Source organism: Pseudophryne corroboree, chromosome 1, assembly GCF_028390025.1.
Source record: "Pseudophryne corroboree isolate aPseCor3 chromosome 1, aPseCor3.hap2, whole genome shotgun sequence".
NCBI lineage: Eukaryota > Metazoa > Chordata > Amphibia > Anura > Myobatrachidae > Pseudophryne > Pseudophryne corroboree.
The window spans coordinates 1,217,026,538-1,217,044,192 of NC_086444.1; the positions used below are offsets into that span (position 1 = coordinate 1,217,026,538).

The window sequence follows — 17,655 nt, forward strand, 5'->3', positions numbered from 1 at the left end:
GTGTATGCTATAGGCCGCCAGGTATCAACGCATCTGATGAGGAATTGTTACTAAAGCAAATTGAAAGAGCAGCAGGAGTAGGAGACATAGTAGTGATGGGAGATTTTAACTATCCAGAGATAAACTGGAAAAACGATTCATGTGATACTGCTAGGGGCAGTATGTTTTTAAACACACTAAATGATAACTACTTAGTCCAACTAATTGAAGAACCAACTAGGTACAATGCAATCTTAGACCTGGTATTAAGAAACAATGGGGATTTGGTATCAGGTATTATAGTAGGGGAACCCATAGGAAACAGCGACCACAATATGGTCACATTCAATATCAGTTTCCATAAACAGCCCTATACTGGCTCAACTAGGACTCTATTTAGCAAAGCAAATTTTTAAAAAGATAAGGGTATTTTTCAGGGATATTGAATGGGAAGGTTTGTTTTTAGGAAAAAATACTACGGAGAAATGGGAGGTACTAAAATTCCTGCTAGCTAATAATACACTCAAATTTATACCTATGAGCAGCAAAAAAAGGAATAAATATCATAAACCGATGTGGCTTAGCAAAAAGATTAAGGAACTTATGGCCAAGAAAAGGCGAGCATTTAAAAAATACAAATTTGACGGGGAAGCAGAGTCATTTCAGCACTATAAGGAATGTAACAAAATTTGCAAAAAGGAAATAAGAGTGGCTAAAGTAGAAACTGAAAAACTAGTAGCAAAGGAAAGCAAAGCGAATCCCCCAAAATTTTTTAAATACATTAATAGCAAGAGATTAAAGAAGGAGAGTATAGGCCCTTTAAAAGACAAGTTGGGAGTCTTAAGCAAAAATGATAATGACATAGCGGTCACACTAAATGAGTTTTTTTCAACAGTATTCACTAGAGAGGAGCCAATTCTGGGACTGACACACAATCTCAATAATGAGAATATCCCACCGATAGGTACTTATTTAAGCGAGGAAGTAGTCTGTGACCGATTAAAACATTTAAAGATTAATAAATCACCAGGGCCCGATGGTATTCACCCAAGGGTTCTAATGGAGCTTCACTCTGAACTGGCAAAACCGCTATCTTTGATCTTTAAGGATTCAGTTATATCAGGTATGGTTCCCAAAGACTGGCGTATAGCGGAAGTAGTGCCTATATTCAAAAAGGGAAGTAAAGCTGAACCAGGTAATTATAGACCAGTTAGTCTTACATCTATAGTGGGGAAAGTATTGGAAGGTATTCTAAGAGATAGTATTCAGAAGTTCCTTGAAGTTAATAAGGTCATTAAAAGGAATCAACATGGGTTTATGAAGGACAGATCCTGTCAAACCAACAAACTTGGCTTTTATGAAACAGTAAGCGCAAACCTAGATCAGGGTAAAGACGTGGATGTAATCTTTTTAGACTTTGCCAAAGCGTTCGATACTGTACCACACATGAGACTTATCTTCAAGCTACAAGAATCAGGGCTAGGAAGCACAATAAGCACTTGGGTCAAAAACTGGTTAGATAATAGGGAGCAGCGCGTTGTGGTTAATGGATCTTTTTCAACTTGGACTGAAGTGCTAAGTGGTGTGCCACAAGGCTCAGTATTAGGACCGCTATTGTTCAATATTTTCATTAACAACCTAACAGAAGGTCTAGAGAGCATGGTGTAAATTTTTGCAGATGATACCAAATTGTATAAGGCTATAAAAACAGAGGAGGATGCAGAGTCTCTTCAGAACGACTTAGTTAAATTAGAAGCATGGGCAGCCAAATGGAGAATGCGCTTCAACACAGACAAGTGTAAAGTAATGCACTGTGGTAACAAGAACAAAAATTACACCTACCTACTAAATGGGGTAAAATTAGGGGATTCTGTACTGGAAAAGGACTTAGGTGTCCGCATAGATAGCAAACTAAGCAGTAGTACCCAAAGTAGGATTGCAGCAAAGAAGGCTAATAAGATATTAGCATGCATAAAACGGGGTATTGATGCTAGGGACGAGAGTATTGTACTCCCATTATATAAATCACTAGTGAGGCCACACTTTGAATCCTGTGTACAATTCTTGGCACCGTACTACAAAAAGGATATCCTGGAGCTAGAAAAGGTTCAGAGGAGGGAGACCAAACTAATTAAGGGCATGGAGACGATGGAATACAAGGAAAGGCTTGAAAGACTAGGCATGTTTACATTAGAAAAGCGGAGACTAAGAGGGCATATGATCAACATCTACAAATATATAAGGGGACAATACACAGAGCTTGCGCGGGACCTGTTTTTGGTTAGATCAACACAGAGGACTCGTGGACACTCGCTCAGGTTAGAGGAGAGGAGATTCCGCACAATACGGCGTAAAGGCTTTTTCACGGTAAGGACAATAACTGTTTGGAATTCCCTGCCTGAGGGAGTTGTAATGGCGGAATCTGTCAACACCTTTAAGAATGGGTTAGATAAATTCCTAATGGATAAGGATATCCAGGGGTATGGTGCATAGTCATGCATTATAGTTACTATAAATAGGGATAAAATGCAACGGCTGACAGCAGCATCAGTCAGAAATTTTAGTCAAATCATTATGCATAGGAGACCACAAATAGGTTGAACTCGATGGACAATTGTCTTTTTTCAACCTCGGATACTATGTAACTATGTAATATTCATCACAGGGAAGAGTAGTCATACAGTTTCCAAATTAGAGTTCTTTGTCTTGCCTTCCATGACTGCTCAAGTAGATCCTTTTCCTGTACAGTCATCTGCATTTACTTCATCTCAAACCCCTCAGTCTTCTAATTGTTCTCCTGATATAACCCTGCAGCAGGTCCTGGTTGCCACTGCTTCCTCTGAGGAAGCCCTCTCCTGTACATTGGTGACGTCTCAGTGGATGTATCTTTTCTTCAACAAAATATGCAATAAATTAGGAAAAGGTCGGTGAGTCAGAGTTTTACTTTACCATACTGGCAGATAACACATAGTAATAATAATAATAATAATAATAATAATAATAATTATTATTATTATTATTATTATTTTATTTATATTGTACTTTTCTTCTAATAGGATTCAAAGTGCTTTACATTTGCCTTTATATCACATAATAAAAAACAAGCTTAACAAGAGACACTAGTGAAATGTTGGGATGAGCAGGTAAGTTTTGATTCTATTTTGGAAGGTTTATAGAGTGAGGGCCTCTCGAACTATGTGGGGAAGGGAGTTCCATAGAGTCTCAGCTACAAAGCTGAAAGCTTGACCTCAAATGAGTTCAGATAGATTCTAGGTACTGCTAATTGTCCTATATCTACAAATCATAATAAACGAGTGAGATAGTAAATGATTAGCAGTTGCTTAAAGTACTTTGGGCCCTGGTCATGTAGCGCTTTGAAAGTCAGTGAGCCAATCTTGATAATGATTGACAGCTCACTTACAGGGAGCCAGTGAAGAGAGAAGAGCAGCTGTGGCAAATTCACGGCTACCGAGCTGCATACTGCTTTTTCTTTGTTTTAATGCGACTCTGGCACCTGGCACTGCTTCCACTCCCAACACTGACACACACTGACTAGACAGTCTGTCTATTCTCACAGGCACACAGCTGTTCAAGGGAGGCACTGCTCTGCTCCATGCGCATCGTGAAGTAACATTGCATAATGAGAGGCGGAGCTCAAGGCAGCCACCTGGAGGACGTGGTCACGGATGCCAGAAGATTGAAGGGACAGTCTCCTTAATATGGTAAGAACTGTGTGTTGGCAGGTGGGCTGTGTGAGAGTTATTGGGGGGCTGCCTGAAAGCTAGTGCAGTAGGCTGCCTGAAAGCCAGTGGGCTTGGGCTACCGCAGAACCAGGAGGATGCTGCCTGAGAGTTGGGGATACTCCCTGAGTGGTGGGCTGTCAGAGCTATGAAAGATGACTGAGAGCTGGGGGCTGCCTGAGCCTGTAGGGAAAGTGCTGACTGAGAGCTGGGGGAGGATATCCAGACTCTATGTCGACATTGTCTAGTTGACACACATTATGTTGACATTGAGTAGGAAATAGGTTGACATGAGTTTTTCACATTTTTTTTCTTAATTTTTTGAACTTTTTCATACTTTACGATCCACGTAGACTACAATTGGGAACAGTAACCTGTGCCGAGAGCAGTGGCAGTGGAGTGAGGCAACTTGCCGAAGCAATGGCGAGCGAACATGTCACACTAATTGGGGTTCCCCATCACTTCACGAAGAAAACAACAACAACAAAAAAACATAAAATATCATGTTGACCTTTCTCCATGTCAACCTTGTTCACGTTGACCTAATGGCTGTGTTAACCCATTTCCTGTGTCGACCTAGTCACTGTTGACCAATAGGTGTCAACCTAATGTGTGTCGACCTAGACACTGCTGACCCTGAGCCCCATACCCCTTGAGAGCTGGGGAGAGTCTGTCTGAGTAGGACAAAATGATATCAGTATATTTCAGTTGGTAATAATATTATCCTCTTATACCATATGAACAAAGATTCTTGGCTCAAATTCTGCTAAGTTATAAAACTTGCAATCCTTTGTATCGCATGCTGAGGGCCGCCCAGCATGCTAACAGCTCTCCCCCTTGACAATGCTGAAATTGCGGTTGCAAAATAAGGTAACCTTCTGCCGGCGTAGCCCTTCTGCCGGCGTAGCCCTTCTGCCGGCGTAGCTTGTTTGCACCCGCAGGAGGCACGCCGTCATTTTAGTGATCACAGAGGCTGTTTGATGTCACTCAGCTGCCCCAATCACTCCCCCATGACACCCACCGTTTGCCTGGCACCGCCCCCGTTTCTCCATCGCTGCCCCCACAACGCTCTGACTCCACCGTGGAAACAGAGCGTAGCGACCCTCTGCCCTGCGAACGCCTCTGCCTGATTGACAGTCAGAGGCGAATGCATTTTCTGCAGGGTGCCACAGAAAATGCAAGCACGTGCGCATGACATCCTCATCACAGTTTTTGCGGTTAGATCGCGTATTGTGATCCAACCTGAATCAGGCCCTTTATGTGGTACTAGATTTCAAAATGTATTTTACAGGTACAGATGGGTCCACAGTTATCTTGGCCTCTTTGCTGCATTTAGGCACACCATGGTTTTTTAAATAAACTCTTCAACTTTTGTTCTCAGCTGCAATACAATACAGAGAACAATACAGCAGGGGATTAAGTCATTACAGCAGGGGGATTAAGTCATTACAGCGGGGGATTAAGTCCGAAAAGCCCAGTCTCAGTTAATGCTATTAAAGGTCAAGATAAAAATGAACCCATCTGTATGTGGATGTGGTTTTTAAAATGTCATGCTCCTACAAACACGGTCACGCTCCTACAAACGTCATACTGAAGGTGTGCGCACAAAATTGGGTGTGGCCTTGTGCCACCTCATGTTTTTGTACGTACAGGAGGCTCTTTAATTTGATTACTGATATTTTTGGTCTCTTTGCCTCTGACTGGTTGGCCACCCCAGGAAAAGAGAGTGGGTGTAATGCAGCTGGAATGGGGCTGGTTGGTTAATAGCCTGGCAGCTGCGTTTTGTACCAGTTACAATTGCTGTAATTCTATTGCTCGGAGACCAAGGTAGAGGTCATTGCAGTACTCCAGGCGCGATGATACAAATGCATTTATGACTATAGACAGATCTTCTGAGGGAATTAAGTGCTTGATTCTGGCTATGTTCCTCAGATGAAAGAATGAGGATTTGATTGGTCTGATACAGATGGAGCCATGTGGCTCCATCTGTGCCTGGGCGCGCCTGCCTAGGCACACCTATCGCCATGTCCAGGGTATGCACGCATCCGAGACGCACACGCGCCCCATTCACTTTATTGGTAGTGTCTCTGTGCACTCCCATTGCGGGGCGAGGCGCCGGATTGCCTAGTCCCGCCGGGAGTGCATGCCTGCAATATAGCCGCACTATACAAGTGCAGCTCAATCTGTATCTGTTTAAGTGTCAAGCTTGACAATGCTAAATTCTTTTGTCGTATAAACAACCTTTTATGAAGTCTAAGAACACTGTACGCTGTTTACTTAAGAGGTACCGTAAGGGTACGCTAGTTGCGTAAAGATCGCTCAGCCGTAGGCGAGACGCTCAAGCGTCACGTTCGCTCACGGCCCAGAGATCACAGGACAACACGTTATTGGCTATGACTAGAGTAATGATTCGCTATGGCGTAGCGGACGCTCGAGACCACGAGGAGATCACCAGCGGCGCAGACGCTCACAACGCTATACCTTTATCGTATAAACCTTATCAATGAAATACACAGAATACCTTAATGTGAATACAGGGTGTAAGTGCAACCTTGTGTAACCTAACTAACTACAAAGCTGCTTGAGCGTCACCGACGCTCAAGTGAACACTTAATACTATAGAAAATACACAGATACTGGTTTAGGGTCCAAAGCCTATTAACTGTATTATATCTAATATACTTGTAAAAGGGGATAACAGTACAAATGATACACTACAATATAACAGATACTTCCTAACCAAAATTCAATACTATCTAATACAATTCAATACTATTCTAGGGGAGATATGAGGGAAAAGAGAAAGGAGAGAGAGAGAGATGGAGAGAGAGATGAGAGAAATTGGCTCACAGTAAGACAATGATTACGGAGAGAAACTTACGCACAAAGGGTATGATCACATGCGCCTCGATATCCAGCTCCCGATTATCAGCAGAAAACCGTTGATGAGAGTGAAGTTGGATATGGTCGGCCCGCCTATTTATGCCCCACACACAATGCAATCTCATAGTCCCTACAATCCCATTGTCCATTGGATGAAGGAATTCGGCCCCGTATCATAACAAAAGGTCATAGGTTGATTCATACAGGTGGGCTGTGACGATTTCCAACAGCTCAGGTGGGTGGGAAACTGGGTTTCCCGCCGCATACCTGAGTATGAGTAAATAATAGAAATGGACATAAACTTCTTATGTCCATAACTATTCGCACGAGCGATTAATACGCTCCAAACCAACACCGGAATATTGCTAATTAAATACTCTTCCGATGGGTACCAAACACTGCTGTATGACTCTTGTTAGACCCTTCGTATGACACAAAGAGGGACCCCTTTAAACAGGGACCTTCTATATTAACCAAACTTTCAGAAACTATCAAAGGGATCATGATCTATAAACTACATTAATTGTGAAAATAAGTAACGTATGAGTCGCACGCTACGACTACATAAACTCTACCGTAAATACGCATACCGCGCCTGCGAGTGCACGCTATTGCGGGTATGCGCCTTCACGGGAGAGCGTACGCACGCGCAGCGCGGACCAGTGTGCGGTGCAAATATGGCGACGTGCATAGAGACATTTTTCTGACTTTGACAGTCCACCCTTTGGCAGTCAATAATAACTGCCACCTTCTAAAACATTTCAAAAAGGAGAAAAATGTAAGTCAGGGGTTAATTGATTTCCATGGTGGGGTAAGGAAGAAGAGTGGAGTAGGTGTGAAGAGGGTATGACCTAGTGAGAAAGCAGAAGCATGTGTGTATGAGTCCATGTTTGGAGGGTCATGTATCATCGTGCCGTACGTGTGGTAAGTCAAGCTTCGAGGTATTGCGAAGTATACATTTGAATTCCTTCTTATCCCGTACTAAGGGTCTGTGGATGGGCTGTCAAACTCTACCGAGCTCATTTCGGCTGTGGTTGTAACAAAATGGGGATGCACATTTTAGTTGATGATACATGAATGGGGGAGGTATGTGGTTGCTGATATCTGTGCCTGTATTCCCTATCGTCTATGTGTGTCGTTACCTGAGGGTTGTAGAGATGAAGATAAAGAACACTTACGAAAAATGCAATGATATTCTATGTCAGGGAAATGTACATCTGTTGTTGAAGTTGTGTTCGGTATCTGTTGAGAGTCGTCTTCTTTGCGCTGTATTGCTCCTTGGGCATGAGCAAATAGCTGTGTCAGTGCCATCAGATTTACAGAAAAATGTTGGGCTAGCGTGAGTTTAAAAATACTAGGGAAACTGGGGATCCATGGCAAAGTTCATCAAGTGTCCATATCATAGGTTGTCAAAACTTCATCTTTGGTGCTTGTCTGTTGTCTGTATAGCGTCTCGTCAACTTCCTCGTCCAAGGGGGTCTTTGTATCTTGGAGAAAAGCAGAAAAACAGGTGAAAGAAACGGACCGTATAATCGCATTTTCATCACATCCTGGTTTCTATCCTTGGGTCATAAATCAAATCCAGGTTAATTACGGTTTCCTCACTCCTCAAGCTCATCACTTTTGTACTTTGTTTGCACCTCATTAAAGCCTGCCCGCATCTAAATATCAATCCAAACGATATAACGACACCCAAGATGCATAGTAGAAACTTTCCAACATCCATTATGACTCCTTGAGCCCAGTCTCCTAAACCGGAGAACCAATTTCGCGGGTTCAACCATGACACCCAACCAGTCAGCTCATTACCTACAGCAGCAAGGGTGAGATTGTGTTTTCGACGAAATTCCCACTTTAATTGCAGAATATCGTCCATCTTTTGGTCTATGACCTCTACCGGATCCTCGGTGCTATTTGTGATATACGTGCAACACTTTATGCCGTACTGTGTTGCCAATGTAACACAATATCCGCCTGTTACTGCTGTAAGATAATTAAGAACCATCCTATGCTGAACTAGTTCTGTTTTGTAGGCTTGAAGTTCTCTTCCAGTGTATCTAAACGTGTCATCATACATTTCAGTGATATTATCTAACAAATTGGCGAGTGCGGAAATGTATCTATAATTCATCACTCCTCGAGCGGTGCGAGTGAAATCTAACGCTACCAGAACCTGAATCCCGGTGGATTCATGGATAAGATCAGAGGCCGGATGCTCTAACCTTTCTGACAGTTGTCTTTTAACTCGGTGCTCGTAATGAGTGTGAGTATAAGGAGCTTGGGCACCACGGTGTATGTCCTTCATTTTGTCATGTGTAACAGTCATCACTTCAGGCAATACTTTTCCAATATAACACAATCCTTCAGAGTTTGGGGCAAGCCACTTGTACGCCTTTCTCCCGCATATGAAATATGCGTCATCGGGGAGAACATATGGGACGGAGAAGGACATGACCATGTTACAAACCTTCCAGGTGAAATCTCCTGACCCTAATTCTTCCATCTGCTTAATGCACGTATCAGTTTGTACGATATGTGCACAGTATCCTGGTGATACCTCTCCAACTCTAGTAATTCTATTTCCTAAGGTATATCGATACCGGAAAGATTTTCCTCTACTGGCTATGTGGCGTACAAGCTCTGTATCTGTAGGCATTCTATCTGCTCTGTGTGAAAAGGTCATGGTAAGGTTGCTCCATGACACTTCCCAATTTCCCGGCTTACGGGGATTGGAGATATTAAAACATAAGAGGGACCTATCCACATGGTATTGGTGGAGCTTCAAACTAGGAGGGCTGGAGATGTTAAACCTCCGGTCCACCGGTCTCCCACCACTTAGCTCAAGTACCTCCCCTAACGTTAAAGGAAATGGTACTAGCCCTGATTTGCTATGACCCTGAGGTACTTGAGAGCATACCCAACAATCTGTTTGGTTTAACACGTTACCCACTAAGGAGTGATAGTCACTCAATGGATGCCGGTCCATATGGATATTAAAACTGGATTGGCATTTCTTTATGCATCCATCTTCAACCAGATTATCACAGAGCCTACAGATACAGTTTTCTTCAGCTAACAATCCATCACAATTTCTTCTATCGGATCGTTTTCTGATACTCGCCTTTGCTTGTTGGTTTGGTTGATCTTGGAAAACTACGCCTCCATCATCATAATCGGAACCCATTCCAGAACCTCTCTCGACCTCTATGGTACTCTCGCCGGAACAGACTGCTCTGGTCAACATCATGGTTAACATCAAAATCCGGATCACAGTCTCTTGGGGCAAGTCCATCTCTGAGGAGGAAATGGAGAGAAATGAGAAGGGGGAAAAAGAAGTTTCAAGGAAGAGGGGATAGGAAGTGGAGAAAAACAACAAAAGGGAGAGGGGAGTCGACAACTGCTTTCGGTCTTCAAGGCTCAGGTGCCGCCTCAGTCCTCCTGGAACAGACACTCCAGTGATACAACCTCTACCGTCTGTTCCTTATCACGGGACTTCTCGGGGTCAGCAACCTTCTTGCAGTGGGATGAATGGACCCAAGTCTCTCTCTCAGCAACCTTCAATGCTGTGGTGCTAGTCAATAAGACCTGGTATGGTCCTTCCCATCTATCAATAAGACAACCTGAGCGTAGAAAATTTCGTATCATTACATAATCCCCAGGTTCAATGTCATGACAATTACTATCTGGTAAATCAGGAATCACCAACTTCAGATTATCATTTTGATTCCTCAACTGCTTACTCATGTTAATCAAGTATTTTACAGTTACTTCATTGTTACATTTCAAATCATCCTGAGGGTTAATCATGACATGCGGTTGTCGACCAAACAGAATTTCAAAAGGAGACAGATTAAGAGGGGACCTGGGAGTGGTTCTGATGCTATACAAAACAATGGGTAAAGCTTCTGGCCACGTCAATCCTGTCTCTGCCATTACTTTACTCAATTTATTTTTAATAGTGCTGTTCACTCTTTCGACCTTCGCGCTCGCCTGTGGACGGTACGGAGTGTGCAGCTTGCTATCAATACCCATCAACTTACACATTCCTTGAAAGACATCACCTGTAAAATGGGTACCCCTATCACTTTCGATTATCCTAGGGATACCGTATCTACATACAAATTCCTGTACAATTTTCTTAGCTGTAAACATAGCGGTATTTGTAGCTGCTGGAAATGCTTCGACCCAATTCGAGAAAACATCTATACAGACAAGTGCATATTTCAAATTTCGACATGGGGGTAACTGAATGAAGTCAATTTGTATTACCTGGAACGGGCCGCCGGCAGGTGGGATATGGGATGGTTCTGTAGGTATTGCCTTTCCAATATTCTTTCTCAGACAGGTAAGGCATGACATTGCTCTTTTACTCGCATGAGAGGAGAATCCTGGGGCGCACCAGTATGCTCTTACCAATTTGCACATCCCCTCCCTGCCTAAATGAGTCAGCCCGTGAGCTGCTTCAGCCAGACATGGAAGGTATGCCCTGGGGGCCACTGGTTTACCATGTCCATCCGTCCAGAGCCCTGAGGACTCCTGGCCATATCCCTTTGCCTTCCAGACTGCTCTTTCCTGTGTGGAACACAAATTCTGCATCTCACACAACTTCTGTGTGTTGATGGTATTAAATACCATCAGTTGTGTGGTGTCTGTCTGTATGGGGGTAGCAGCTGCAAGCTTTGCGGCTTCGTCTGCTCGGCTGTTACCAAGGGATACTGGATCTTGGCTATATGTATGTGCTTTACATTTGATAACAGCCACTCTGTCGGGTTCCTGTATCGCTGTTAGAAGCCTTTTTATATGGGCTGCATGCGCTATCGGTGTACCAGCTGCCGTCATGAAATTTCTGAGGCGCCATAGGGCTCCGAAATCATGTACTACCCCGAAGGCGTATCTAGAATCGGTGTAGATATTGGCTGACTTACCCTTAGCCAATTCACATGCTCTGGTTAGGGCGACCAGTTCAGCAACTTGGGCTGAGTGAGGTGGGCCTAGCGGTTCCGCTTCTATGGTGTCTTGGTCATCTACGACTGCGTATCCAGTACACAAGTCTCCCGAGTCTGACTGTCTATGACAACTACCGTCAGTGTAGAACGTGAGTTCTGCATCTTCCAGTGGATTGTCACTGATGTCAGGCCTTGCGGTAAAATTTTGGGTCAAATATTCCATACAATCATGTGTATCTTCCTTTGCATTAAATCCTCCTTCCCCATCACTCTCACCTTCCACCCTTTGTGTCTGACCAGGCACACCTGGGAGAAATGTTGCAGGGTTTAATGCGCTGCATCTCCTTATGGTGATGTTTACTGGGGCCATTAATGCCAATTCCCATCTTGTAAACCTTGCAGATGAGACGTGTCTGGTTTGGGCAGAGTTCAATAAGGCAGATACCGCATGCGGTGTATGGATTGTGAGGTTGTGGCCTAGCACGACATCTTCGCTTTTTGTCACTAGCAATGCTATCGCCGCAACGCTACGCAAGCATGTGGGGAGGGATCGCGCTACTGTGTCTAGCTGAGCGCTGTAGTATGCGACTGGCCTGCTGGCGTCACCGTGTTTTTGGGTTAGTACACCTGCTGCGCACCCAGCACTTTCTGTTCCGTATAGTTCAAAGGGTTTCCCATAATCTGGCATACCTAGTGCTGGCGCCTGCGTTAGGCACTGTTTAAGTCTCTCAAATGCTGTTTCGGATTCGTCTGTATGCAAAATCCGATCAGGTTTGTTTGAAGAGACCATTTCCTGCAAAGGTAATGCCAATATGGAAAACCCTGGGATCCAATTACGGCAATACCCACACATTCCTAAAAACGTCCTGATCTGTTGCTGGGTTTGTGGCAGTGTCATGTCTCTAATGGCTTGGATTCTATCAGCGGTCAGGTGTCTCAGTCCTTGTGTTAGACAGTGTCCCAAATATTTTACCTTAGTTTGGCATAATTGTAACTTGTCTTTGGAAACCTTATGTCCTGTGTCTGAAAGATGAAACAGGAGCTGTTTCGTATCCTTCAGAGATGCTTCCAGCGAATCTGAACACAGCAGTAAATCATCCACATACTGTATCAACACTGATCCACTTTCCGGTTGGAAAGACTTTAAACAATCATGCAAAGCCTGAGAAAATATACTTGGACTATCTATGAAGCCTTGGGGTAACCGAGTCCACGTGTATTGGACTCCTCTGTATGTGAATGCAAATAGATATTGGCTGTCAGGGTGCAGAGGTACCGAAAAGAATGCGGAGCAGAGGTCAATAACAGTGAAAAATTTGGCAGTGGGAGGAATTTGCATTAGGATGACAGCTGGATTAGGCACTACGGGGAACTGACTCTCCACTATTTTGTTAATCCCCCTTAGATCCTGCACTAGCCTGTAACCCCTCCCCCCACTCTTTTTAACAGGGAAGATGGGACTATTTGCTGTGCTGGACGTTCTTACTAGAATGTCCTGTTGTAGCAAGCGCTCTATTACTGGGAAAACTCCTAACTCCACCTCTGGCTTCAGAGGATACTGTGGGATTTTTGGAGCTATCCTACCATCTTTTACTTGTACAACTACTGGAGCTACGTTTGCCATTAATCCAGTGTCCTGTCCATCTTTTGTCCAAAGTGACTCTGGTATCTGAGATGTCATCTCTTCTACTTGGGATGGATTCCTATTTGTCATAATGGTATGTGACATTCATTTTGATGGGGAGTCTAACATGTCTCGCACTTCCTGAGCGTGATTCTCAGGAATGTCCAAGAATACACCTTCAGGAGTACAATAAATGACGCACCCCATTTTACATAGTAGGTCTCTACCCAGGAGATTGGTTGGTGCAGATGCAGCCAGCAAAAAGGAATGCTTGGTATGCAAAGGCCCTATTGTAATCTCGGCTGGTTTGCTAACAGGGTAGTGCTGGACTACTCCTGTTACTCCCATGGTTGGAACTGTCCTACCAGTGGTTCTCATGCCCACTGTCGAATTTATCACTGACTTGGCCGCCCCTGTGTCTACAAGAAAGTTTAAAGTTTTACCAGCTACATTGATTGCAATCTTTGGTTCACTTCCAAGACTGGCAATCAATTTAACTGGCTGCAGATTACAGGTATGGCCACACCCCTATTGGGTATGCTGACCTCCCTGAATCCCGCTGGCAGCAACTACTTGTGAGGGAGTTAGTTGGGAACTATCAGAGGCATGCCAGTCTCTGTTCGGGGGATATCTTTTTGTTTCCCCTGTATGTGGTTCAAAACTCCGCCTCTGTGGACCCTGCTCCCAATGTCGTGTGTCATGTCGTTGTCTAGGGGGTTGAAAAGATCTTTGTACACTCTTTGTTCTACAGTCTCGTGCATAGTGTCCCTGTCTGTTACAAGAAAAACATGTTATTACACTTGCCTTACCCACAGGATTCGGTGGTACATACGCAGGCTGCCTTGTGGTCAGCGCCTGTATACTTACTGACATCAACTTATCACTTTGCGACTCCCTGTGCCTAGTGATGTTTCTGTCGTGATCAATAGCAGCCTCTCTCAATGTGGACACCGACAGACCTCGCCAACATGGTTGCGTGGTCTGGACCCTAGTCTTTAATGTTTCCTTTAAACCATCCATCAGTACGGATACTGCTACTTCTCGGTGGTTTGGGTTGGTCTTAATGTCTTCTATACCAGTGTACTTTGCCATTTCTAATAGTGCCCGGTGAAAATATTCTACTGCCGTTTCGGACTCTTTTTGTCTAATGGAGAATATCTTGTTCCATTTAACAACGGCTGGGAAATACTCCTTTAGCTGTAAATTTATCCTTTTTACATTATCCTTGTTGTACACGTCTGTAAGCGGTACATCTTTATCCAATGCACAGTCAACTAAGAATTGAGTTGCGTCGACATTGGAAGGTAAACAAGCTCTTAGCAGTACCTGCCAATCCTTGTTGTTGGGTTCTACCGTGTTACCTAGATCCCTGATGTATTTTTGGCTAGCAACTAAGTCTTTCCTGGGGTCAGGAAATTCGGACACTATTGTTCTTAATTCCATTCGGGAAAATGGAGTGTACATGGCAATGTTCCTTATGGGAGTGGCTCCAGACACATCTGTTTTTCCATTGGGAACTGCTATTACCCTTACAGGAGCAATTCTAACAGCCTCATTCTGCGTTGATTCTACAACTTGTGGTACAATTGTTTCAGTGTAGTGCATGGTGCCGTACTTACCCGTTGACACGACCTCACCTATCCCTCCGCTAGGGGCTTTCGCTAATCTCGTGGGTGTTGCTGTGCCTACTGTGGTCTCTGCTATGGTGGCCGCAAGAGAGAGAGCTGAAATTGTTGCTGAATCGTCTTCTTGATCACACTCCTGAGGAAAGTTCAAAACAGGGTACAACTTGCACGGGTTAATAATTGCATGAGTTACTTGGTTACCATCATTTACATTTACAGGGTTACTAAGTGTTTGTGTTTTACAACCCAGTGCGTTTCTCTCCGCAATCAACTTCTCTCCTGCTATATATGGTGGTGGCGGGGCTGTGGCTATCAAATTCCTTACTGCCCCAGATCCCGCCGCCAGAGCCAAACCTCTCTGTATCTCACCTTCCTGGTGCCATAACTGTAAATAATCATGATGCTGAATTCGTCTCTTTGTTGATTTTATGAGACATATCCTTCTCCTTAAATTTTGTAACACTTCTGGACTGAAGCTACCTATTCTTGGGAATTTGTCCCTGTCTTGTACAGTCATTATCTCCCATTCATCACATAAAGATTCTGTGTGACTTCCGTATTTTTCACACATGATGTATCTTGCCGACCCGACTGGCCGGTTCTCTGAATCAACCCGAACCGAGGTTGATCGCCCCCTACCTGAACAATTGGCCCCCATAATCTGCAGGTGTTGCTTACTACTCCTTAGATCTTTAAATCAAGGTCTTCAGCGAACCCTTACAGCAAACCAAATTATTCACAATAGGCCGGCGGTGGCGGTTTACCGAGTACCCCACTCACTCGCCCACCTCGACCAATACGACCTGATCACACCGACGTGGTGCTGGCGTACTCGATACAGGGCCCTACCAAAAGAACCTTCGGTTTACTGGAACATATGAGGGTTACCCGCAGGACACTTACTCTTTCCAGTAAAGGTGGGGTTGTTAGATAGTTCCTGAGTGACCAGCGAACTTCCCTTAAAAATAAAAAATTACACAAATCACGTCAGAATGTACAAATAGCGTTTGTGACCACTTTACTCTAATGGTATTAGGTCAGATTACTAACTACTGCACACAATTACGTGCGGTACAATCGTTCAGTACATAAGCACTACCTGTTATGTACTGAGAGATCAATGGAATCGATGTTTCCGGCCGCGATTCCTTCAGCAAGAGCTTATGGCCTATATGGGTTCTGCACCAACCCCCGGGGTTGTGACTCTTGTATGTTTATATAGCGGACCTACTTGTACCTTATGACCTCCTGGTCTTGTTACCTTGTGACCTCCTGGTCTCGTTACCTTGTAGTCCGCTATACTCTACTTGCTCAAATATTATTCAACCAAGGATGCCTCCTTAGCCACCGTATATGTCACTTACACGTGTGTCCTACCAGATTTCTATTGGTTCAACCTCTAAGTTGTATAACTTGTATACAAAAACACACTCACTCAACACATGTACACTTTTGCTTCCACTCCTATTTCTGCGCAGAAATTTTTTTCTTCAGCCCAGCGGTGTTACCAATTAGGAGCAGGATCTGTTAAACTAAATTTCAGTTTTTTTCCAAAAATAGATTTGCGTTATTTACCGCGGCGCGTTATCTACCGCTGTGCGTTACTTATCGCCTTTGCGCTAACTATCGCTTTGCGCTAATTCACCTTTTTCGTGACTTTGAGCTACGTGGGCGTAACCGGACGCTACGTTGCGTAATGTACGCTGCGTGCGTCTGCCTTTGGATTGCGTACGCAAGTCTTTTGTTAGGGACACGTGTACGCAAAACAAAGATCCACCGTAACACAATTTCTACTTTTATCAATGTAAATGATCCCTGATCATCTACCGCACACCACACTGACTGCCTTGTCTCCAAGACAAGCCGTGTGTTGGTCTATACTTTAACTATTACCTCTACTATGAAATAACAGCAAATCTCTTTTAGCACTTTCTATCAACTATAAAAATTGGCAACAGGAATAGTGATATACGAAATTTGAAAAAGAAATGCAGATATATGTATGCGTGCGTGTATACGCAAGACAGAAGAGAAATAAAAGTTTTAAAAGACACAAGCGTTTTGTTCTTACTTCCGGTTCCCGGATTCCTTCAGCACTCTTTATCTAAGCGAAGCAGATACTTATCCCGTCAGCACTGGGAGACAACCTCCCACCCTTTGCTGGGGGATAATGTCTGCTGATCTACCTAGTGCAGATATGAGAAGGATAGGACGAGTCCCCAATTGACAATGCTAAATTCTTTTGTCGTATAAACAACCTTTTATGAAGTCTAAGAACACTGTACGCTGTTTACTTAAGAGGTACCGTAAGGGTACGCTAGTTGCGTAAAGATCGCTCAGCCGTAGGCGAGACGCTCAAGCGTCACGTTCGCTCACGGCCCAGAGATCACAGGACAACACGTTATTGGCTATGACTAGAGTAATGATTCGCTATGGCGTAGCGGACGCTCGAGACCACGAGGAGATCACCAGCGGCGCAGACGCTCACAACGCTATACCTTTATCGTATAAACCTTATCAATGAAATACACAGAATACCTTAATGTGAATACAGGGTGTAAGTGCAACCTTGTGTAACCTAACTAACTACAAAGCTGCTTGAGCGTCACCGACGCTCAAGTGAACACTTAATACTATAGAAAATACACAGATACTGGTTTAGGGTCCAAAGCCTATTAACTGTATTATATCTAATATACTTGTAAAAGGGGATAACAGTACAAATGATACACTACAATATAACAGATACTTCCTAACCAAAATTCAATACTATCTAATACAATTCAATACTATTCTAGGGGAGATATGAGGGAAAAGAGAAAGGAGAGAGAGAGAGAGATGGAGAGAGAGATGAGAGA

General features: G+C 43.8%; 1 long non-coding RNA gene across 1 annotated transcript in view; it reads left to right on the forward strand.

The window, feature by feature from the left end:
• The first annotated feature begins 3,414 nt into the window (after positions 1-3,414).
• LOC135025169 (uncharacterized) overlaps positions 3,415-17,655 on the forward strand; it is a 92,878-nt gene continuing 78,637 nt past the window's right edge. The window contains exon 1 of the long non-coding RNA XR_010222004.1: positions 3,415-3,701. This is a non-coding gene — a long non-coding RNA (uncharacterized LOC135025169). The remainder of the gene's footprint in view (positions 3,702-17,655) is intronic.